We start from the raw sequence: 13603 nt of genomic DNA on the forward strand, positions 1-13603 counted from the left end.
AATGTGATTTGAAAACTATTCGAATTTGATTAGGAAACAATTTGAATTTCATCCAAAATTTTGATTCGTTATTTTGGACTTTGTTTAAATTCGTTACTGTTGTAATTTGGAAATTCAGGTTCATCTGAATTTCAGAATAGTTAATCATCATCCGAATTTCCATTCGGAACTAAACGAACCGCACATGTCTAACAGAGAGCAAGGAACCTTTTCTGCAGCATAAACAAAGGTTTATTTTCTTTGTTTTCGCCTGGTGATCAGGCCATTAACACTCCTCCTGTATTAGTGAGGCACAACTCTGGATGAAGGAGCACAGGAGCAGTGGCGGCCACCCCTCTAATCTCCTTGCGGGGCACCAGACGCATGGATTTCAAAAGGGTAGTTTTTTTGTTTTAAGCATGTGATTAGAGCTGGAGCCTCTAATTGGCTTCAAAAAGGGTGGGCTTGGGGTGCAGAGCACTGTGCCCCGAGCTCCCCCACTTGTGAGACAATAGCAAATTAATGTTCGTTATTGTCTTCCTGCTTCTCCTTCTGGCCAATCAGGAAGCGGGTCTTAGGACCCGATGGGCCATGAGGAGAAGCGACCTTATTGGCCAGTAGGAGAAGCAGTGGGGAAGCCGCCCATGCCACCCGTGAAGTCGCAGTGGAGTAGAAGCAGGGGAGAAGCCATCTGTGAAGCCCCTCATGCTGCCCGTGAAGCCACCCATGCCACCTCTAAAGCCACCCATGCTACCTATAAGCTGCTAATGCCACCCGTGAAGCCACCCAAGAAGCCATCCGTGAAGCCACCCATGCCACCCGTGAAGCTGCCCATGCCGCCCGTGAAGCCTCCTATGCCACCCATAAGCAGCCCGTGTAGCCATCCGTGAAGCTGCCTATGCTGCCCGTGAAGCCATCCATGCCACCTCTGAAGCCATCCATTAAACCGCCCATGCTGGCCGTGAAGCCACCTAAGCCGTTTATGAAGCTGCCCATGCCATCCCTGAAGCCGTCCATGAAGCCACCCCTAAAGCCACCTATGCCACCCATGAAGCTGCCCGTGAAGCCACCTATGCCACCCATGAAGCTGCCCGTGAAGCCACCCATGCCGCCCGTGAAACCACCCATGCTGCCCGTAAAGCCGACCGTGAAGCCACCCATGCCTCCCATGAAGCCACCATGAAGCCACCTTTGCCTCCCGTGAAGCCACCTACGCTGTCCGTGAAGCCGCCCATTGTGGCCATGAAGCCACCTATGCCGCCAGTGAAGCCACCCATGAAGCTGCCCGTGAAGCCACCCATGTCGCCGTGAAGCCACCCTTGCCGGCTTCCATGCCGCCAGTGAAGCCGCCTGTGAAGCTGCCATGGAGTAGAAGCAGGGAGGAAGCCGTCCGCAACCTGGATGGGGTAAGTAGTGGGTTGGCAGTGGCTGCGGGGGGGGGGTGTTGGGGCGGCAGGGAGGTTTGTTTGCCGCCCCCCCTTCCCAAAAATGGAGAACCAGCTGCCACTACACAGGAGGCATAGTAGACAGCAGCATTGCCAGACTGGGGGGAGGGGAGTGTTAGATGTACTAGCAGATTTAGCTACACCAGCAAATTAAAGCCACACTCCAGCTCACCCTTCATAAGCAATTACAGCAAACATTTTTTGTTTCCTTTTGGGATAAAGGATTTACTAGAATAAATCATAGATCATTGTAGGCACCCCTCCCAGTGTTAAATGGTTTGTCTCATCTCTGTAACTGATACATTCTGCTGGAGAGCTTTTGAAAAACAGACTTGCTGGTTAGATAACCAGGTGAACATAAAGGAAAGAAGCCTAAAACAAATGCAGCCATCACATCTCAGCATTGGTAAGCTGCAATATAATAAACGTTTGATTTGGGGTTTAATACTTGCACACCTTTGATCCTCTCACCCGCGGCTGCGGCTCCGGGGTCGCCGTGACCGCGTGCAATTAAGGCGCTGTAAGCATAAACCTCACTAGATGCTCAAACAATGGCGCGATGCAAAACATCAGAAGCCGCATTCCGCTTGATGGGGGACCTTTCACCTTCTCTAAACTTTTATCAAACGCTTTCTCCATCATTAGCGCGGCGGTGGCGGGAACACCAAAAACGCGCATTCCCGCCCCCCCCCCCCCCCCCCACCGGGCTGGAGTAATAATGAACCTATTAGTGAGCTGACTTACAAAGTAAATGGCGCAATCTCCTCGAGATCCCGTCTGCGAGCCACCGGGAAGCCGAGCGCCGCGACAGATTGACAGGACTAATTTGGTTCAGCCGCGGTCACCAATCAGCCAATGGCGTGCAAATTACTCACAGGGGCACTGCGAGGGCTCCGTACACATCCCCCGCCGGGCAAAATACAGTACATGTTAGACATTAGCGCGGTTCTCCTCGATGTGTGTGGATCAAGTTCACCGAATGCCATTAAAACGAGGCGCCCGGCATTTGCCAGTAAAGAGGAGAGTTACATTTACTGTAGAATTTTATTCCATGTTCAGAATAAATACGTTGCAATTTGAACAGGAAAGTGTAAGGCTGAGCATACAGTGCCTGGAAAAAGTATTCATACCCCTTGAGATGTTCCACGTTTTGTTATGTTACACCCAAAAACGTAAATGTATTTTATTGGGATTTTATGTGATAGACCAACACAAAGTGACTCATAATTGTGAAGTGGAAGGAAAATGATAAATGGTTTTCAATTTTTTTTTACAAATAAATATATGAAAATTGTGGCGTACATTTGTATGGCGCCCCCTTTACTCTGATACCCCCTAACTAAAATCTAGTGGAACCAATTGCCTTCAGAAGTCACCTAATCAGTAAATAGAGTCCACCTGTGTGTAATTTAATCTGAGTATAAATACAGCTGTTCTGTGAAGTCCTCAGAGGTTTGTTAGAGAACATTAGTGAACAAACAGCATCATAAAAAGGCCAAGGAACACACCAGACAGGTCAGGGATAAAGTTGTGGAGAAGTATAAAGCAGGGTTAGGTTATAAAAAATATCTCAAGCTTTGAACATCTCACGGAGCTCTGTTCAATCCATCATCTGAAAATGGAAAGAGTATGGCACAACTGCAAACCTACCAAGACATGGCCGTCCACCTAAACTGACCGGCCCGGCAAGGAGAGCATTCATCAGAGAAGCAGCCGAGAGGCCCATGGCAACTCTGGAGGAGCTGCAGAGATCCACAGCTCAGGGGGGAGAATCTGTCCACAAGACAACTATTAGCCCTTGTACACACAGTCGGACATTCCGACACAAAATGTCCAATCAGACCGCGTTGTCGGATAATCCGACCGTGTGTGGGCTCCATCTGACTTTTTCCGTTGGAATGTCCGACCAACAAAGTTTGAGAGCTGGATATAAAATTTTCCAACAACATGATCCAATCGGACTTTGTCCGATCGTTTGTGGAGAATTCCGATCGGACAAAGCGCCACGCATGCTCAGATCAAAGTACGAGAGCATAGCTATTGGCTACTAGGCTGAATGTGGTCCTGTCGGAACGAACGAGCGTCATCCCGTTCCGAACGATCGGATTTTCTGACAACTTTGTCTGACCGTGTGTATGCAACACCAGTCTCGGACAAAATCCGTCTGAAAAAATCTGATGTATTTTGTGGTTGGAATTTCTGACCGTGTGTACAAGGGCTTAGTCGTGCTCTCCACAAATCTGCCCTTTATGGAAGAGTGACAAGAAGAAAGACATTGGTGGAAGAAAGTCATAAGAAGTCCTGTTTGCAGTTTGTGAGAAGCCATGTGGGGGACACAGCAAACATGTGGAAGAAGGTGCTCTGCTCAGATAAGACCAAAATTGAACCTCTTGGCCTAAAAGCAAAACACTATGTGCGGCGGAAAACTAACACTGCACATCACCCTGAACACACCATCCACACTGTGAAACATGGTGGTGGCAGCTTCATGTTGTGGGGATTCTTTTCTTCAGCAGGGACAGGGAAGCTGTTCAGAGTTGATGGGAAGATGGATGGAGCCAAATACAGGGCAATCTTAGAAGAAAACCTGTAATGCCGCGTACACACGACTGGATTTCTCGTCGAAATAAATTCCGACGTAATTCCAGTGAAACTGTCTTGCGTACACACGGTCACACCAAATTCTGACCGTCAAGAACGCGGTGACGTACAACACGTATGACGGGACTAGAAAAAGGAAGTTCAATAGCCAGTAACCAATAACTTCCTTCTCCTACTTGCTTCAGAGCATGCGTTGTTTTTGGTCCGTCGGAAAGGCACACAGACGAGCGGTCTTCCCGATAGGAATTGGTTTCGTCAGAAAAATTTAGAACATGTTCTATTTCTAGGTCCGTCAGAATTTTCAACATAAAGTCCGATGGGGCGCACACACGGATATACAATGAAAAGCTCCCGTCTGACTTTTTTCTGTCGGACATTCCGCTCGTGTGTACGCGGCAAAAGACTTGAGACCGGGGCGGAGGTTTTACCTTCCAGCAGGACAACGACCCGAAACATACAGCCAGAGCTACAATGGAATGGATTAGATCAAAGCATATTCATGTGTTAGAATGGCCCAGTCAAAGTCCAGACCTAAATCCCATTGAGAATCTGTTGAAAATTGCTGTTCACAGACGCTCTCCATCCAATCTGACAGAGCTTGAGATATTTTGCAAAGAAAAATTGGCAAAAATGTCCCTCTCTAGATGTGCAAAGCTGGTAGAGACATCCCCAAAAAGACTTGCAGCTGTAATTGCTGTGAAAGGGGATTCTACAAAGTATTGACTCCGGGGGGCGCCATACAAATGTACCCCCCACACTTTTCACATATTTATTTGTAAAAAAAAAAAAAATATTTAAACCATTTCTCATTTTCCTTCCACTTCACAATTATGCGCCACTTTGTGTTGGTCTATCACATAAAATCCCAATAAAATACATTTACGTTAAATGTCAAGGGGTATGAATACTTTTTCAAGGCCCTGTAACATCAACTATGTAATACAAGGTTACCATACATGTTACAATCTGGCTGTACAATCAACTTTAGATTGACCAAAATAATATAATATGAGGGCCGACCTCATATCTATCCACTACATTTGTATCCAATCAGACAGGCACTTACACGTCATAGCTGTAGGTAGATCTAAAGGAGATTGTACAATCAGATTGTAATATCGGGGGTCACCAATAAATAATGTATTACATGCTGTCCATACTCCGTCACTATAACATTCATTTTCTGTATACTGCAAAACACCTGGTTGATCCTGCTGTTCTCTACAGTATCTCCACCTTCTGTCCATGTCCCCAATTCAGCTAGGGATTTTGTAGAGCAGCATTGGCAGTTCTGCACATGCTCAGTTTCCAGTGAGTTTCTATGCTGAGCATTTCCTCCCTATCACATCTGAGCAGCCCATGTGACTACGGAGTCACACATGTGGGCGTACCCACAGTGGTCAGTGGTATTTTCTCACATCCAGGCATTGTGACAACTCTACAGGAAATGGAGATCAAGGTTGTCACCATTACAGGAAGTAATGAACAACAATTAAAAAGCATCGTCCCGCTCTATGACCAAATGTTTTTTGTCTGTATCTCTAATAGAAAGATGAAAGCATTTGTTACTCAAACATTTCATATTCCTGATATGTGTCTCTGCTGTACCATGTACTGGTATGATAGAGGCTCCTGTTCTCTTTGTATTGCTTCCTTTATGTGAAATCCCTGGTGTTACCTGGCAGTCCCTCTGCTTTCCTATTAAAAACTGACCACACTAAGTAGGAGAGCACAGCGAGGTCAGGTCTTTAGCTATGCTGGGAGCCTTCTCTCCTCCAATTATCAGCCTTGTCTTGACACGCCCCCCCCCCCGCACATCCATTCACTGGAAAGCTCAGTGTACTGCTGCTTCTCCTTCCCCCACTCTTATACAACTCAGAGGTCAGAGGGAATGGGATCACGTATAATAAAAGGGAAACAAAGTATTTATAATGTTTATTTTATATCTACATGAAATTTTTTTGCCATTGATTTCTATTTTAAAATGAATGGGTTGCTTTACAAGGGGATTTTTTCCAATTAGACATGTGCACAACGAAAAAACTTGTTTCGTTCCAATTTGTTATTTACATACATTTGTTTAGTTAAATTCGTTTTTGCAATTTGTTTTGTTTATTTGCATTCGAATCGATTCAAATTTTCCAAATTCAAATTGATTTGAATTACATTCGAATTTGATTTGAATTCCATTAGAATTGCATTCGAATTTTGGATGATGGTTATATTCTTTCTATTCCATTCTATTCTATTGTTTTTTATATTCTATTCCTTTATTTTCTGTTATTTTTTTTTCTTTTCTATTAGATTCTATCCCTTTCTATTTGAAAATTCAAATTTTGGAAAATGGATGTATTGTTATATACTTATACTATTCTATTCTTTTCTATTCTATTATTTTCTTTTTTATTCTATTCATTTCTATTCTGTTCTATTATTTTCAAATTTATTCTATTCAAAATTCTAATTTCAAAAGAGGATTATATTCTTTCTAATTTATTCTATTTAATTGTTTTTTTTTCTATTCTATTCTGTTATTTTCTATTCTATTCTAAGCTATTCGATTCTATTTCATTATTTTTTTTGAATTCTAGTCTTTTATTTTCTTTTGTATTCTTTTTCTATTATATTATTTTCTATTATATTCAAATTCAAATGTATTCCATTCAAAATTTGGATTTCAGAAGATAGTTATATTCTTTCAATTTTATTCTATTCTATTATTTTCTTTTCTATTTTATTTAATTTTTCTTTTCTATTCAATGTTTTTTTTTTATGTATTCGAATTTTAGTTTATTCTATTTGAATTTTCAAATTTCAAAATATGGTTATATTCTTTCTATTGTATTCTATTCTTTTTGATCCTATTCTATTCTGTTTTTTATTTTATGTTATTTTAATCTGTTTTATTTTATTCTATTATTTTATTTTCTGTTCTATTCTATTCTTTTTTTTTATCTATTCAATTTTTTTCTTATGTATTCAAAATCAAATTTATTCTATTTGAATTTCAGATTTCAAAAGATGGTTATATTATTTTTTATTTTATTCTATTCTTTTTGATCCTATTCTATTCTGTTTTTTATTTTATATTATTTTTTCTGTTTTATTTTATTCTATTCTTTGATTTTCTGTTCTATTCTATTCTATTCTTTTTTTAACTATTCAATTTTTTTCTTATGTATTCGAAATCAAATTTATTCTATTTGAATTTCAAATTTCAAAAGATGGTTATATTATTTCTATTTTATTCTATTCTTTTTGATCCTATTCTGTTTTTTATTTTATAGCATATTTTGATCTGTTTTATTCTATTCTATTCTTTTATTTTTCTGTTATATTCTTTTTTATTCTATTCCCTTATTTTCTATTCTAGTTTGTTCACTTGGGGAAATTGGAAAACAAATCGAAAACTATTTGAATTCTGAAACTATTCTGAATTTATTTGAAAACTATATAAATCGATTCTAATTTTAATTTTGTCCAAATATATTTTTCCGTTATTTCGGATTCGTTTAAATGTGTTACTATTGTAATTCGGAAATTCGGATACATCCAAATTTTAGAAAAACGAAAAATTAGTCTGACATTTCAATTTGGAACGAAACGAACTGCACGTGTCTGTCTACAATCACATTAAGGTTAGGTTCCCATATGTCGGGTCCAGAGGGTGCGTACGAAGATCACGTGCGTTCCCGACCCGCGGGCAAAACATGCTCCTCTTTAGCAGACACGTATGAAAGACATTGATTCTTAATGGCGCCCCATACATTGGTAAATTGCCTGCGTTTTTCATTGTGCAAAACGGCATGGTGCCAGAGCATTAAGCAGTTCAGTGCGATGCGTTTTTAACAGGTTCAGGGACTACTTTCCCTGCGTTTCACGCCGGTACAGTACCCCATTCAAATGAATTGGGCTGCTGTACTTGTGCAAAACATGCACGCACATATGTGACCCTAGGCTTATAGGGGAAGTAATATTTCTCCCCAAAAGGCGCATAGCTGACGATAAAAACCCAACAGAGGCTCCAACCCTTCCTCTCCTTTCCCACTGGGGGCGGTTTTCAGGCGCTTTAGCGCTGGAAACAGCCTCCGCTAAGCGCCTGAAAAATGCCTCCCATTCATTCCAGTGGGACTTTTCACACTGTGGGCGGGGCGCCGGCGGGAGGTTTCCGAAAAGTCCTGCAAGCTGCATCTTTGGGGGCGGGGCAGGAGCGCCGTGTTTAGCGCTCCCAAAACGCCCCCGGCCATTGGAATGAATGGGCAGCGCTCCCGAAGCGCCTGAAAAGTGGTGCAACGCGGGAGTCTTTAACCCCTACTTTGGGGTTAAAAGCGCACTGCTAGTGGTCAAAAAGCGGCGCTTAAATGGCGTTAAAGTGCCGCTAAAACAAGCAGTGCTGACGCGCCCGCAAGCCCCAGTGTCCCCTGGGGCTTGCCCCAGAGAGGGGTCTTACACATTCCCGCTGATAGAATTCCAGCCGTCCAGAGGCACCCAACTGCGGAATCTCAGTCAGGCTCCTAATTAGCGGCGTGAGTCAGCGGCCGTGGCGCGGACCCCCCCCCCTCCCCCTCCCCATTTTTAGCACCACCACCACCTTTCTCATACGCCTCATTATTTTTGTTTTCCTTTGTTCCCAGAATCCCCTCCAGCAACCACCAGAAGATTCGGCGTTCCGTCCCTGGAGAAGCGCTCATTTGCAGACGGAGCGATGACAGGCGTAGATCACAGAGCCGGTCCCGGAAGATGGTCCATTGTGATGTCATAGAGCGTGTTGATTGCGGTGCTGGAGGAGCTGTCAGAGCGGATTGCTGCGAGCTCTTCTCCCTGCAGATGGGATATGAAGGGAGTGGGGGGGGAGGGTTGCTATGGTGGGAGACGAATCCCATCGGAGACAATGGGTTGAGGCTTCCAGCTTCCGACATTCCAGCTGGGAGCGATATTCTGAGTCTTGCCGGAGGCGTCTCTCAGCCGCGCTGTCCGGAGAGGATTGTCAGCTGGATGCGGGGCGCTAACCCCAGAAACTTCATATTATTGGCTGTGGATGGATTTATCAAACGGCAGCTAAATATAAATGAAATGGATGTATATGGAAAAGTGTCAGGAATGTTTTTTTTTTTTTTTAAAGCTAAACTCCGGACCGATATAAAAGACACAAACTAATGCAGCTCTGTATTCATTAAGACATTATGAAGTCTCTAAATTGAATTGCCATTAACTTCTTGCAGAGTCTGTAAAGCAGGGCTGGAGCGTGAGAGCAGGAAGCAGCAGCTGATCGGTTCATGTGCTGACATAGAGCGTGCTGATAGGAGGAGAGAACAGGGTGCCGAGAAATGAGCTCATCACTGTGCTACTTCTTTCACTGTCCAGTCACAGGTTGACCATCAGACTGAGGACACCTAGTGGCAGAAAAAAAGTACTGCATAGCTCCCAACTGTCCCTGATTTCGAGGGACTGTCCCTGATTTGGAGCAATGTCCCTCTGTCCCTCATTCCTCCTCATTTGTCCCTAATTTTGGTCTGGTCTATATAGTTGTATATAAAATGCACTTTTTATCTTTAAGGCTGGGTTCACACTGCTGCGGGGGGAGATCCGGATGTGATTCGCACCCGCACTGCAGTGCAAATCACATCCGATCTCCGTAGCGATGCGAGTTCAGCCATACAGATAGTATGGCTGAATTCGCATCGCTCCCGCAGCAAACTCGCACGGGACCCTTTTTTTTGGTCCGCAGCAGGTGCACACCATGCGATCCGATTCCTGTGCGAGTGTGCAGATCGCACTGCGATATGCGGACGGATCTGGGGGTGTCATTAACATTTCATTGACACTCCCAGCCGTTCGCATAGGGCAGTGTGAACTGCCGGCGGGAGTCATGCGATGTGGGAAAACGCCGCGGATTCGCGCCGTTCCCGCATCGCTATAGTGTGAACCCAGCCTAAAAAAGTGTTTCCCAGTGCTAAACCTTTCATCCTAATTCTAAATTGCTGCCTTGATAAATTTCAAAAGCCAAGGAACAGTAGTGGTTAAAAAAAAAAAAATGTTTATGTTCACTAACAGACAAATCTGAAAGTAAATTCCAATACCTATAATCTAATAGTCAGTTATTAGTTAGTTAGTTATTGTTTGGAATTTTCGTATTTTCATTCTTTCAAATCGCCAGATTTTCTTTCTTATTTTCGGATTTTTCGGATTTTTCGCATTTTCGAATTTTCGGATTTTCTTTCTAATTTTCAAATTTTAGGATTTTCCGATTTTTGCGTTTTCAGGTTTTCGTTTAATTATTAGTTAGTTATTATTTGGAATTTTCAAATTTTCATCCCTTCAAATCGTCAGATTTTCTTTCTTATTTTCAGATTTTTTAGAATTTTCGGATTTTCTTTCTTATTTTCAAATTTTCAGCTTTTCAGATTTTCATTTAATTATTAGTTAGTTGGTTATTTTTTTGGAATTTTCAAATTTTCATCCTTTCAAATCGGCAGATTTTCTTTCTTATTTTGAGATTTTTAGAATTTTCGCAATTTTCGCATTTTCAAATTTTTGGATTTTCTTTCTAATTTTCACATTTTCAGATTTTCAAATTTTCGCATTTTCATTTAATTATTAGTTAGTTATTATTTGGAATTTTCAAATTTTCATCCTTTCAAATCGGCAGATTTTCTTTCTTATTTTCAGATTTTTTGAATCTTTGGATTTTCTTTCTTATTTTCAAATTTTCTGATTTTCGGATTTTCGTTTAGTTATTATTAGTTAGTTAGTTAGTTATTATTTGGAATTTTCACATGTTCATCCTTTCAAATCGTCAGATTTACTTTCTTATTTTCAGATTTTAGAATTTTCAGATTTTTCGCATTTTCAAACTTTCCCGTAATGGTAGTGGTTAAAAAAATTTTTTTTATGTTCAATAACAGACAAATATGAAAGTAAATTCCAATACCTATAATCTAATAGTTATTAGTCAGTTATTATTTGTAATTTCCCTATTTTCATTCTTTCTTATTTTCAGATATTTCGAATTTTTGGATTTTCACATATTCAAATTTTCTGATTTTCTTTCTTATGTTCAAATTTTCTGATTTTCTGATTTTCAGATCTTCGTTTAGTTATTATTAGTTACTTAGTTAGTTAGTTATTATTTGGAATTTTCGCATTTTCATTCTTTCAAATCGTCAAATTTTCTTTCTTATTTTCCGCTTTTTCAAAATTTCGGATTTTCTTTCCTACTTTCAAATTTTCCGATTTTCTTTCTTATTTTAAATTTTTTGGATTTTAAAAAATTAGGATTTTCAGATTTTTGAATTTTTCGGATTTTCGAATTTTCGAATTTTTTGGATTTTCGAATTTAGGAATTTTTTGAATTCCGAATTTCCCAATTTTCGAATTCCCAATTTTTGTTCCAAATCAGGGACAGTATGTGTATTTATAGCCATTTTTTTTTTTTCTTTTAGCTAGCGTAGAGATTGACATGTCAAATGGCATTTTAAATCGCACCCTATTGTCTGCAACGGCACTGTTCCAATTGGTGCAACGCTGACTTTGCGGTGCCGCGTTGATTTAAAAAAGTAGTTCCTGCACTACTTTTTTGCGATTTCGGGTGCGACTTCCATAGACATCTGGGCGTGAAGCCGCACACATGTCTTCCACGTCGCAGTGACATGTGGCTTTGAAATCGAACGAGGGCTAAAAGCCCTGTTGGTTTATATTGTATACTATGTTGCATTGGGGAGATTTACTTTCACTTTCTGTTCTGCAGATTCAACCGGAAGGGAGAAGAATGATGGAAGATGAGAAATTCCCATCTCAGCCATTGGACAAGGGGTCCCCATTGGAACATTTCCCCTCTATTCCTGTTTCGGTGACAACCATAACACATTTGATCAAACATCACTTTCTGACCCTAGTGATATAGAAAGGGTGGATCTCCCCAGTGGGTATTTCCTGTTTTATGTGGGTTTTATCCATAAAAATGTAATGATTTTTTTTTGTTCTGTTTTACTTTTTTTTTAAATACTATATTGGATAGCAGTATGAGCTTTTCCTTTCTATTTTTTTTTTTTGTGACTTTTTGCCCACACTGCAGCATATGAGTGATATTGATGTTCCATTTGATGTTTTATAATCAACAATGAGATTCTTTATTATCATTAACCCTATTATGTGTTATAACAATGTGCTTATTATATTTCTCTACGCATGGTGTCATTACAACATTTGTTGTGTTTTTTTTTTATGGACTCTCTCTTTTTCTTTTCCTGTAAAATTGATTCTTTACGGCCCTATTCATGCTTCGCGTAGCAGGAATGTGCGTCCCCAACCGCGGTTTTTTCCACACATTTCAGCGTGCCGCTATTAGACGTGCAATTTGTTTCATTTCAAATTTCCGACAAATTTGGTCATTTGGAAATATCAGAATTTTCGGATTTCTGAATTTTTCAGGATATTTGGAAATTCAAATATTCAAAAATTGGAAAATTCGAGATTTTGGAAATCCGAAAATTTGGACATTTTCGGATTTCCGAAGGTCCGGATTTATACATGCAATTTGTTTCATTTCGAATTCTGACAAATTTGGTCATTCGGAAATATCAGAATTTTCGGATTTCTGAATTTTTAAGGATATTTGGAAATTCAAATATTCAAAAATTGGAAAATTTGCGATTTTGGAAATCCGAAAATTTGGAAATTTGAAAATCTAGGAATTCGGAAATTCTAAAATTTCAAAAATTCGAAAATGCAAAAATTGGAAAGAATGACAATCCGAAAATTCAAAAGAACGAAATTCCGAAAATAGGAACGAAAATGCAAAAATTTAAAAACGAAAATTAACACCGAAAATTTGAAAATCTGAAATATTTTGGCTGTTAGTGAATGTAACAAATACGAATTTATCCGAAGTTGCATGTCGCTATTAGACATGTGCAATTTGTTTTCGTTCCGAATTAGTTTTCGAACGAATTACGACAAATTTGGCCATTCGGAAATATCAGAATTTTCAGATTTCTGAAAGTTTCAGGATATTCAGAAATTCGAATATTCAAAAATTCGGAAATTTGAAAAAAATTCAAAATTTTGAAAATCTGAAATTTTGGAATTTTGAAAATCCAAGAATTCAGAAATTCGAAAAGTCAAAAATTTGGAAATTCCAAAATCGGAAAGTAAGAATGAAAATCCGAAAATTCAAAAGAACGGAATTCCGAAAATAGGAACAAAAATCCGAAAATGAGAAAACCCGGAAATTCAAAAATCCACAAATTAACAACAAAATCAGAAAATTCGAAAATCTGAAATAATTTGGCTGTTAGTGAACATAACCAATATAAATTTATCGGAAGTTACATGTCGCAATTTGTTTTGTGCCAAATTCGTTTTCTAATGAATTTCGACAAATTTGGTCATATCAGAATTTTCGGATTTCCGAATTTCTCAGAGTATTCGGAAATGCGAATATTCAAAAATTCGGAGTTTGAAAATCCAGGAATTCGAAAATTTTAAAAATTTGGAAATGCGAATATCGGAAAGTAAGAATGAAAATCCGAAAATTCAAAAGAACCAAAATTAACAAGGAAAATCAGGTAATTAAAAAA

This window comes from Lithobates pipiens, unplaced genomic scaffold, assembly GCF_037356315.1.
Source record: "Lithobates pipiens isolate NorthernLeopardFrog02 unplaced genomic scaffold, aLitPip1_a1.2 Scaffold_10, whole genome shotgun sequence".
Classification (NCBI taxonomy): domain Eukaryota; kingdom Metazoa; phylum Chordata; class Amphibia; order Anura; family Ranidae; genus Lithobates; species Lithobates pipiens.